This window comes from Oryx dammah, unplaced genomic scaffold (genome assembly GCF_014754425.2).
Source record: "Oryx dammah isolate SB20612 unplaced genomic scaffold, SCBI_Odam_1.1 HiC_scaffold_19, whole genome shotgun sequence".
NCBI lineage: Eukaryota > Metazoa > Chordata > Mammalia > Artiodactyla > Bovidae > Oryx > Oryx dammah.
Window position 1 is genome coordinate 48,427,204 of NW_024070203.1, and position 11,776 is coordinate 48,438,979.

At 41.9% G+C, this 11,776-nt stretch overlaps 1 non-coding gene across 1 annotated transcript; it reads left to right on the forward strand.

Annotated features, from left to right (window-relative positions):
• Positions 1–6,389: 6,389 nt before the first annotated feature.
• Positions 6,390–6,462, forward strand: TRNAE-UUC. The gene has a single exon. It is a non-coding gene; the product is annotated as a tRNA-Glu (tRNA).
• Positions 6,463–11,776: the final 5,314 nt, after the last annotated feature.

The following is an 11,776-nucleotide window of genomic DNA, read 5'->3' on the forward strand; positions in this document are numbered from 1 at the left end:
GGCTGTAATGGGGATAATAAAAGCTAGACTGTAGTGGTATTTAGTACAGTCATGATATTGTGAGACCATCACTTCTATCTAGTTCCAAAACATTTTCATAATCCCAAAAGGAAACCCTGTACCTATTAAGCAGTTACTCCTAAATCTTCCTACCTCTAGCTCCTGGCCACTACCAGCCTGGGTTCTGTCTCAGTGGATTTACCTATTCTGAGTATTTCATATAAATGGAATCATACTATGTGAGACTTTTAGGGGTCTAGTTTCTTACCTATATCATAGTATTTTCATGGTTCATCCAGGTTGTATAAAAGTATGTATGCATAGCTCATTCTTTTTTAATGATTGAATAATATTCCATTGTATGGAGACACTGTATTTTGTTTGCCTATTCATCTGTTGATGGACATTTAGGCTGTTTGGGCCATTGTGAGTAACACTGCTGTGAACACACATGTACACGTGTATTTGTTTGAATGTCTATTTTCAATTCTTTTGGATATATACCTTGGGAGTGGAATTATAGAATCATATGATAATTCTATACTAACTTGTTGCTGCTAAGCGTTTCAGTCGTGGCTGACTCTGTGCAACCCCATAGATGGCAGCCCACCAGCCTCCTCTGTCCATGGGATTCTCCAGGCAAGAATACTGGAGTGGGTTGCCATTTCCTTCTCCAATGCATGAAAGTGAAAAGGGAAAGTGAAGTCGCTCAGCTGTGTCTTACTCTTAGCAACCCCATGGACTGCAGCCCACCAGGCTCCTCCGTCCATGGGATTCTCCAGGCAAGAGTACTAGAGTGGGGTGCCATTGCCTTCTCCACTAACTTGTTGAGGAATTGCCAAAACATTTTTCACAGGAGCTGCACCATTTTACAGTCCCACCATGTCTCAATTCCGTCATAGTCTCACTGATACCTGCTATTTCCCCTTTTTGTCAGTGTTGATTTTCATTTGCTTCTTTGTTTTGGTTTGGTTATAGCCATCCTAGTGAATGTGAAGTGATGTCTCACTGTGGTTGTGATTTGCCTTTCCCTGATGACTAATGATTTTGAATGTCTTTGTGTGTGTAGGTTTGCCGTTTGTACAGTTGACCCTGAGATTTTTTTTTTTTTCCTGAGATTTTGCATATGCAGATTCAACCAACCTCGGGTCATGTAGTACTATAGTAGGCGTTTATTATTATTTTTTTAATACATCTATAAGTAGACTCCACAGTTCACACCCATGTTTTTCAAGGGCTGATTGTATACCTTCTTTGAAGAAATGCCTTCAAGTTGTTTCCCCATATATTAATGGTATTGTTTGTAATTCACTTTTTAAAAGTGGTGTTGGGGACTTCCCTGGCAATCCAGTGGTTACGATTCTGGGTTTCCAGTGCAGAGGGTGCAAGTTCGATTCCTGGTCAGGGAACAAAGATCCCACATGGTACATGGTGTGGCTAAAGAAAAGAGAAAATAGTGATGTTTATTGCTTCACAAAACTATTCACAGTTGTTATCTTCTACTTTTGGGAGAGCAGTGAAGATCAGCATATTGACTCTATCTCTCACCTTGACCCTACCCTAAGAGATGCCATCCTCTGATCCTAATCCCATAGAAGAACCAAGCTCACATTCATTGAGTACTGACTATGTGCTGTATGTATGTGTGTGTTAGTTGCTCAAATGTTCTAACTCTTTGAGACCCCATGAATTATAGCCCACCAAGCTCCTCTGTCCATGGGATTTCCCAGGCAAGAATACTGGAATGGGTTGCCATTTCCTTCTCCAGGGGATCTTCCCAACCCTGGGACTGAACCCAGGTATCCTGCATTGCAGGCATATTCTTAACCATTTGAGCCATGAGGGAAGCCCCCTGTGTGTTTCCTATGTGCTAGACACTGTTTTAAGTGCTTTTACCTTTATTAACAGGCTTCCTTGGTGGCTGAGTGGTAAAGAATCCACCTGCCAATGCAAGAGACACGAGTTTTCAGTCCCTGGATCAGGAAGATCTCCTGGAGGAGGAAATGGCAACCCACTCTAGTATTCTTGCCTGGGAAATTCCATGGACAGAGGAGCCTGGCAGGCTATAGTCCATGGGGTTGCAGAGTCAGACACAACATAGCAACTAAACAACAACAACCTTTATTAACTCATCTAATCATCATGAAAATTCAATGCAATACATTTCATAGAGGAGAAAACCAAGATTTAAAAGGCATTAAGTAACTTTGCTTCAGATCCTCTAGCTAGAAAGTGGTGAAGCTGGGATTTAAACCCAATTCAGATGACAGGCATCAGGAGAGGGACAATGTTAGACTGAGTCAGTCCTCAGCTCAAATCTTTGCCCTGTTTCTAAAAGGTGGTTTCCAGATCGGTTTTCACTCCAGAATTTTTGAAGGTTATAAGGACAGGAAGATGAACTACTTTGTACAGAACTAAACTTTCTCAAGACAGCAGCCAGCATGTGAGAGCCTTTAAATTTTATCTACAAAAATAGGTGTGGGCAAAAATAAGCACCCCTGCAGGTAAAATGGACAAATTTTAGTGAAAAATGGAGAATTTTCAGTAATGAATGGGATTAGTGATAGAGGACATATGAAGAATAAGGGTGCAGCTTTAAGAGGACTAAAACCAGCTACTCCATGAAGAGAACTATGACTGTTCATTCCATTGTCATTGGGAAAATAGGTGAACCGACTGAATGCCTCGTAAAAAAGTCACTCGGTGTAGCGACTTCCCTGGTGGTCAGGAGCTAAGACTCTGCGCTCCCAATGCTGGTGGCCCAGGTTCCATCCCTGGTCAGTGAACTATTAATAGATCCCACATGCCACACTAAGACCCAGCACAGCCAAACAGATAAACAAATATTTCAAAGGTCATCAGTAGAAAGATGGTACTGATGAATCTGTTTACAGGGCAGCGGTAGAGACACAGGCGTAGTGAACAGACTTGTGGGCCCAGGGCACGGGCCAGGAAGGAAAGGGTGAGACGAAAGGAGAGAGCAGCATGGAAACATACACGCCACCATATGTAAAACAGACAGTCAGTGCGATTTGCTGTTTGACTTGGGGAGCTCAAACTGGGACTCTGTGACAACCTAGAGGGATGGGATGGGGTGGGAGGGAGGCTCAAGGAAGAGGGGACATATGTATACCTATGACTGATCCATGTTGACATATGGCAGAAATCAACACAATAATTTTCCTTCAAGTAACAATAAATAGCGGACTTTTGGACTCAGAGGGAGAGGGAGAGGGTGAAATGATTTGGGAGAATGGCATTGAAACATGTATAATATCATGTAAGAATTGAATCGCCAGTCTATGTCCAATGCAGGATACGGCATGCTTGGGGCTGGTACACGGGGATGACCCAGAGAGATGTTGTGGGGAGGGGGGTGGGAGGGGGGGTTCATGTTTGGGAACGCATGTACACCCGTGGTGGATTCATGTCAATGTATGGCAAAACCAATATAGAATTGTAAAGTAAAATAAAAAATAAATAAATTAATTAATTAAATTTTTTTAAAAAGTAACAATAAATAAAATGAGAAAAAAATAAAAAGTCATCAGGTGTAACCTAAAGAAAACCAGGGCACTAAATTTGCTCACCAGGGATTTTTTTTAAAAAAGAAAGCTCATCAATCTGTTCTATACTTAACACAGAAGAAAAAGTCAAAAAGTCAATCCAATTACATGGAGAAAAGTTTTTTTGTAACTAGATTCATTAAGCACAGGATGTGCCCAAACTTCTTCCCAAAAGTATGCTAAGTAGCCTTTGAGGATATTATTGGCTCAATGAAATGTATTAATAAACCTAAAAACTTTAATGTTTTAATATGAGTGAGTCATCAGCATGAGATATACCTTATTAACCCCAAAGCTGTCTTTCCCCCACCCACTTCCATGCCTTTACTTCCTCCCTATCCCTTTCAAGTTTTTTTCTCTCATTAAAAATTACTTATAACTTTTTAGCAAGAACTGAAGTCTATAAGAGACTGTCATAAACTGGAGAACTAAATGCCAGGAAATAGAAAGGAGTTTGGAAAACAACACTGATTTGGAGCAAAGCAGAGAGTAAAGCTGGCAAGGAACAGGTTGAGAGCAAATTGCTCTGGAGTTTGAGTCTGTAGTTCACGCCTGATATTAACTGGACTTTGTAAACAACCAGGCATCTAGCATATAGACTTTCATTTTTGAAATATCAGTAGGCCTAGAACAGGTGGATGTTTGACCAAGATACATGTTAGAGACAACTATGAAATTCACAACTACCCAAGTAAATACAACTCAGGAAAAAGGGCAGACAGCAGTGAAAGTTTCCTCTTCTTTAGTGAAATTGCCTGTTATTCCATTAGGCATGTCAAATGATGCTCTTTTCAGAGCCTGTTTCATCGACAGGTGGATAGATATGATCCATGGGAAAGTTGATGGAGGGAAGAGAGATTGCTAGACAGAGAGTTAGGAAAGCTGTCCCTATGGAGTATGGTCTGGAAAAGGATCTGTAAGGAAGAGACAGCAGTGATCAGCAGGAAGGATGTGGGAGGCTCTTCCAGCCATGGTGGGGGTGAGAACAGAGACATCCTGAGGAACCAGGGGAAGGTCAAGAGTGTGTCTGCTTGGGAAAAATGAGAAAGGGAGCTTGACGAGAGAGTCACAATGTCACGTGCACAAATGCAGAGAAGAAAGCGGACTTGTGAGCAGGAAAAGAGAGGTGTGCCCGGGTCAGGAAGCCTGGAGAGTGAGATATTCCGGAGCAGCATTTTGGACTCAAAAAGTCAAGAGCATTGTGCTGCTAAGAGTGTGAGTGAAAGCCTGCAGATAACCTTGACAAGGTCTGTCCTTTGAAGCAGGTCTCTGTTTGAGTCAGCACATGTTGGAAAACTTCAATGCAACAGTAATCGACACGGGTTAATTATCATCGCCTTCTCTGTGATGTATTTGGCTGCCAACAAGAGGGGTTAAAGACCACTGGGTAGAGCAGTTGTTCTCAACTTTGGCGTGGGTTCTGCCCCTCCCAGAGGACACTTGGCAATGTCTGGGAATAGTTATGCTGGGAACTATTGAGCAGTGGGGGGCAATGCTATTGGAGTCTAGTCAGTAGAGGATGGGGTTGCCGCTAACCACCCCCCAATGCTCAAGACGCCCCAGCAAAGGTTCATCCAGTCTAAAATGCCAATAGGGCCAAGACTGAGAATCTCTGGAAGAGACTGATGTGTCTTTTTCTTCTCAATGCTCCACATGCATGCACGCACACACACACTCACACACACGTATATACACGCTGAATTCAGGAATCCACTCTGAGCCCCAGATGCCAGGATGTTGGGCTGTCATCTGGAGGCCAGAGAGTGACTAAATAATGACAACAAAAAATAGCTACCCATTTTGAGTATCACGTGCTGGTTGCCAGTCTTGACACCTCTCTCATTTAATTCCAGCAGCAGCCTTGCTTGTTAGGAACTCGCAGTTCACTTTCACAGAGGAAGAGGCCAAGACTGCAAACTCCTGTAAGACAGGGACCACATCTCCCTGTCTTTCAAATTCAACTCCTGACATGTGGGTTGACACATGCTGCTAAGAGTGGTCTTAATAAAAGACACGTAAATGTTTGTTGAATGAGTACTCCAACTACTCCAGTCAGCTTGCAACACAAGGTTTTGATGACTCAGAAGGTCTGGTGGGGGCTTCCACTCAGCACTTCTGTTTCTCAAAAGGGTTGGCACAGTTCTTCAAAGCCATCACTCTGCCGAAACATCAGGTTTTGGTTACTTCAGGCATGGTACTTGGCGACTGGCACCAACAGATGAAGAGAATCATGATATTTGTCAGAAGAGAACTTGATGGAGAGACAATTTTCTCTGCCCTTTGATATGCTTCTATTTTTGAAATGCAAAATAATAATCTACATCTTAAGCACTTTAAAAATTTTTTACATTTTTTTCAGCTTTAAGTAAACACTTATTTTACAATTTTTATTGAAATGTAGTTAATTTATGATGTAGCATTAGTTTCAGGTACACAGCAAAGTGATCCAGTTATACATATACATATAAATATATATATTTTATACTCTCTTCCATTATAGATTATTATAAGATACTGAGTATAGTTCCCTGTGCTATATGGTAGGTCCTTGTTGGTTATCTATTCTATAGACAGTAGTGTGTATATGTTAATACCAGCCTCCTAATTTATTTTAATTGCCTTTTCCCCTTTAGTAACCATGAGTTTATTTTCTATGTCTGTGGGTCTATTTCAGTTTTGTAAATAAGTTCATTTGTGTTTTTTGTTAGATTCCGCAAATAAGAAATATCATATGATACTTGCCTTAAAAACTTAAAATTTTTAATGAACATGTTTATGTATTATTTTAAAGTAAAAGTTAATTTAAAATCCAGTCAAGGGAATTCCCTGGTGGTCCAGTGGTTAGGACTTTGCACTTTCACTGTGGAGGGCCTATGTTCGATCCCTGGCTAGGGAACTAAGATTCTGCAAGTCACACAGAGTAGCCAAAAACTTTTAAAAATTAACAAATAAAAATAAAATCTAGTCAAGAAGAGGAGAGAAGGAAGAGAAAGAAGCAAGGTGTTGTTCTAACTATATGATCAGCCCATTGTTTCTAAAAGAAATGGATGATTAGAAAGGTGATCTTGGAGTTAAAAAACAAACAAATACATCCTTGACTCAATAGTAGGGTTTTTCTTTTCTTTTTTGTTTTGCATTGTTATGTACAGTGCAAATGAAAGAAAATGGTTTTGGTAGCTCTTGGCTTGATGGTCATCATGGAAAATGATTTTGGAATGTTCGTGATTGCAAGAGATTGTTTATCTCATTACTTTTACCCTGACCAAGCCCACATCTTTTCTCTAAAGCGTGTCTTATTTTTAGAGTTGATAAATCAAATGTATTGTCGAGATGGAATGCGGCATGAAATGCACTTGCAAACAAAAACCCAGCCTTATTCAGCAGTCCTTTCAGCAGAAACCAAAACGCAGCCACCGTGACTTTTCTCTCCACGATGCTATAACTATGAACACTTCTTGAGATAGTTAACATGTGTTATTGTAAAGAGAAGAGGAGGAGGAGGAGCAGGAGGAAGGGAAAGGAGAGGAAGAAAGAAATCTACCTTTAAAGAAAATTTGGTTATTTGAACTAATATGTAGCAGAAAAGGCAAAAACCAAAACTTAATTCTTATTCATTCCAACATTTGAGACCACAAGTTTTAAATACGTAATACCCACTGGAAGTGAGATTGTCAGTTGTTCAGCCATGTCTGACTCTTTGCAACTCTATGGACTATAGCCCTGCCAGGCTCCTCTGTCCATGGGATTCTCCAGGCAAGAATACTGGAGTGAATAGCCATTCCCTTCTCCAGGGGATCTTCCCGACCCAGGGATCGAACCCGGATCTGCTGCATTGCAGGTAGATTCTTTACCATCTGAGCCGCCAGGGAAGCCCACAAAACCCACTGGAGGTAAAAGTATTTTGAATGAGCATAAAAATGAAACTAAAGCAGAAGAAAGCAATTCATAAACCCACAATCACCTCAACATCCAGAAAGAAAGTATAGGTCCTTGGTAAATCTCTGATCCTCTCTGCGTCCCAGGTCCTTCACCTGGAAAAACCTCCCTTCTTGGTCTCACACACCATAATTCCCTCTTTCTTACTCTGAAGTCCATTAACCACCTCAAAAGTCGTCCATATTTTGCAGGAAACTGATTACAGACATTTGAAGGGTTTTGTTTTAGACCCAAAGATGCCACTGGAAATCTTGCCATCAGCCTGATGATGGAAGAAGCTTCTGGAGGAAATTAAACTGCTCAGAGAGGGACCAGCTCAGGAGTGCTTTACTGCTGGCCAGCTGACCCTAGGTGCACCAGGGAAAAGCCTTCTTATGTCTTTGCTGATGGCATCCTAGTGTTTAAAGAGCCTCTGCTCCCTCTCCCCATGTTGGGGGCCCCAACCTCAGGGACCTTCAACTGCCCATGGCCATCCCACTTTCCAACTTTGAACCTGAGACTCACCACTGCAGAGCTGACTCCTATTTCTGGTTATATCTCATTCAGATACACACCTTGAAACCTGTTGTGAGCCTTTCATGTGAGCCCTAGTGACTTTATACCTTGCAAAATTTTCATGTCTATTAGCTCACTGGTTGTTTGGAAATGGCAGTATCCTCTTCTCAGAACATCTGGTCTCTAAACAAAGTCCTACTATAAAACAAACCCCCCAAAACCTTTGCTGTAATTTGCTTATCTGGAAAAACAAGAACTTGTCATACCCTTGCTTCTTCACTCAGACACTGTAAGGATAAAATTAGACCTAAATGCAAAAAGAGGTCTGAAAAGTTTTTGCTAGACACATCAATACAAAGCAATATTCCACAATAAAATTAATGTTTGGACAATCTCCAAGAAATATTTTAAAATGTGTGTGATCCTTCTGTATGTCAGGTGCCTGATAAATTATAGCTTTCAGATCCAAGTTAATAGAGCGGTGGGAAAGAATTCTCTCTCTCCCCACGCCTCCCACCCGCTCTTTACTCCCTGCCCTAAACATCTGGCGGCCCTTTGTAGTTCTGGATGATTTGATTTGGAATTCATTAGTAATAATTGATGTGCTTTCTGGAATTTGTTTAAACAGTGAATCGTGTGGTGAGCAGCCAAGCCAAAAAGAATTGTGTCCCAAGGACCAAGATGGGTGAGAGCCTGAGGATTTAGAAGGGCTCGCCCAGTGCCCCCTCCCCCACTGTGGGTGGGAGGGAGCTTGGCCATCATGGCGGAAACTTGGTTTTCTTGTAATGTTCAGCCTCAAAGCTCCCTTTTGGCAGAGTGAGGAGGGGACAACCAAAGACACTTGTGCTTAAATGACTATCAGTGATGGGGCCACACAAATATGGGAATTGGCATTTAAGTTTAAGACTTGGAAATCTGGGAAAGAAAGTGTCCACACAGGCAAGTCAAAGGAGAGTATAGAGGATTCGTCCAAGGCAATCCGGGGCAAGGCTGCTTCAGCCTTTCGTGAGTCATGGACCACTACAAGCATCTGATGAAAGCTATCTTCAGATGTGTGTGGCACGTGTATGGTACATGCATGAATATATTTATGTGTATATTTGTGGGCATTTCCCTTGTTCAACAATGGTTGTCTTAGACATAACCCATCTAAGACTTGGGTTAAGAAGCCCAGAAACGGTGATGGCAAGGTAAGAAATATCACATCAGTTATAAGTAACAGAAAACCCATCTTTTTTATAAACCTCATTTTAAAATGATTAGAGTCAGTGGGCATCAAATTACTCTGTCAAATTGCTATCTCAGAATGTATACTTTCAACTTCTGCACTTACCTTGTCAACAAACACTTTGTAACTGACCTGGGTCCAAGGGTCCCTCTGAGTCGATAGCCCTGAATTAGTCACACACCTTCTTGCCTCTCAGGAACATTTCTCCAGAAATCATCCCTCCCCCCACCCTGAATCATCAGTTTTCTCCTCTCCACTAGAAAACTGCCATCAGCATTCAAACATACTATTAGGAAAACTGAGTTTGAACTGAAGCAGTTGTGAAGGGAAGTTATCAATACTCTGCCCACAGAAAAACCAGTTGAAGTATTTTAAAGGCTATTTTATCCCTAAATGGTTTAGCGTGAGTGCCTGCTCAGTTGCCCAGTCATGTCCAACTCTGTGACCCCATGGACTGCAGCACACCAGGCTTTCCCGTCCTTCACTCTCTCCCAGACTTTGCTCAAACTCATGTCCATTGAGTCAATAATGCTATCCAACCATCTCATCCTCTGTTGCCTCCTTCTCCTGCTCTCAATCTTTCCCAGCATCAGGGTCTTTTCCAATGAGTTGGCTCTTCTCATCAGGTGGCTAAAGTTTTGGAGCTTCATCTTCAGCATCAGTCCTTCCAATGAACAGTCAGGATTGATCTCCTTTAGGATTGACTGGTTTGATCTCTTTGCTATCTAAGGGACTCTTAAGAGTCTTCTCCAGCACCATGGTTCTAAAACATCAATTCTTTGGCATTCAGCCCTCTTTATGGTCCAACTCTCAGATCCATATATGACTATTGGGAAAGCCATAGCTTTGAATACATGGACCTTTGTCAACAAAGTGATGTCTCTGCTTTTTAATACACTGTCTAGGTTTGTCATAGCTTTTCTTCCAAGGAGTGTCTTAATTTCATGGCTGCAATCACTGTCTGCAGCGATTTTGGAGCCCAAGAAGATAAGTGTTGTTATTTTGCCATCATCCTTAGTATGGCTGAATAGTATGGCTGAAAGTAGGTTTTGAAAAATTAGCTGAAGCTTGAGTTTATGTAACTTCTTACTTGAAATGTTATTTCTTTAAAGTTCTTTTCTAAAACACATGTAAATATTTCTGAACAGGTCCCAGCCTCCAGGAAATGTGATAGATATAGAAATTCCTACACAAGTATGGGTGGTTTTTGCTTTAGTGTGAATTCAGTTTCTGCAGTATGCTACATTCTTCTTAGCAAGTCCCTCGCTTTCTTCCTCAAGAACAGAGAAGCTGGGGCTTCCCTGGTGGCTCAGCGGTAAAGAATCTGCCTGCTAATGCAGGAGACACACATTCGAACCCTGATCCGGGAAGATCCCACATGCTGGGGAGCAACTAAGCCCATGTGCCATACTATTAAGCCTGTGCCCTAGAGCCCAGGAGCCGCATCTACTGACGCCCTCATACCCTAGAGCCTGTGCTCGGCAACAAGAGAAGCCAGGGCAAAGAGAAGCCCGCGCGCCGCAACTAGAGAGTAGCCCCAGCCCCCGCAACCAGAGAAAAGCTCTCAAAGCTATGAAAAGCTCTCGAAACTATGAAGACCTAGCACAGCCAAAAAAAAAAAAGAAGACAGAAGCTGGCAAATCTTGCAAAATTGGCAACACTGGATTTTTGGATTTTTGTTTTCCACAAAGCATTGATAGTTGATCAAAGTCAAATATTTTCATTTTATTTTTATTTCACAGTGTATTATTTTCCCCTTTTTATCTCTCTTTTCTCTGTAGAACTTCCAGCTATTTTTCCTTCCTTTGCTTACAACCAAACACTATCACCACAGGAAGCATTTAAGCTTTATACACTCTCCCAGAGTTTATGAATTGATAGATGATATGTGGAAAGTTCGGAAAAAAACAACTTTTGATACTTTATAATATACACCTTGAAAGTGAAAGTGTTAGTGGCTCAGTCATGTCTGACTCTTTGTGACCCTACAGACTGTAGCTTGCCAGGCTCCTCTGTCCATGGGGATTCTCCAACAAGAAGACTGAAGCGGGTTGCCATTCCCTTCTCCAGGGGATCTTCCCAGCCCAGGGATGGAACCCAGGTCTCCTGCATTGCAGGCACATTCTTTACCAACTGAGAGAACCGCCTGCAATGCAGGAGACCCTGGTTCCATTTCTTGGTTGGGAAGATCCCCTGGAGAAGGGATAGGCTACCCACTCCAGTATTCTTGGTCTTCCCTTGTGGCTCAGCTGGTAAAGAATCTGCCTGCAATGTGGGAGTTCGATCCCTGGGTTGGGAAGATCCCCTGGAGAAGGGAAAGGTTACCCACTCCAGTATTCTGGCCTAGAGAATTCCATGGACTACAGTCCTCAAAGAGTCGGACAGATGACTGAGTGACTTTCACTTTCACTTTCTTTACCATCTGAGCCACCAGGGAAGTCTTGGGTAGAGGCAATTGATGTTTTGCTGTATACTTTCCATTTGAAGAATCTAACTTTCTTTCGGAACTCTAAAAATGTGCCCTTTCAATTTTGTAAAGTAAGATATGACA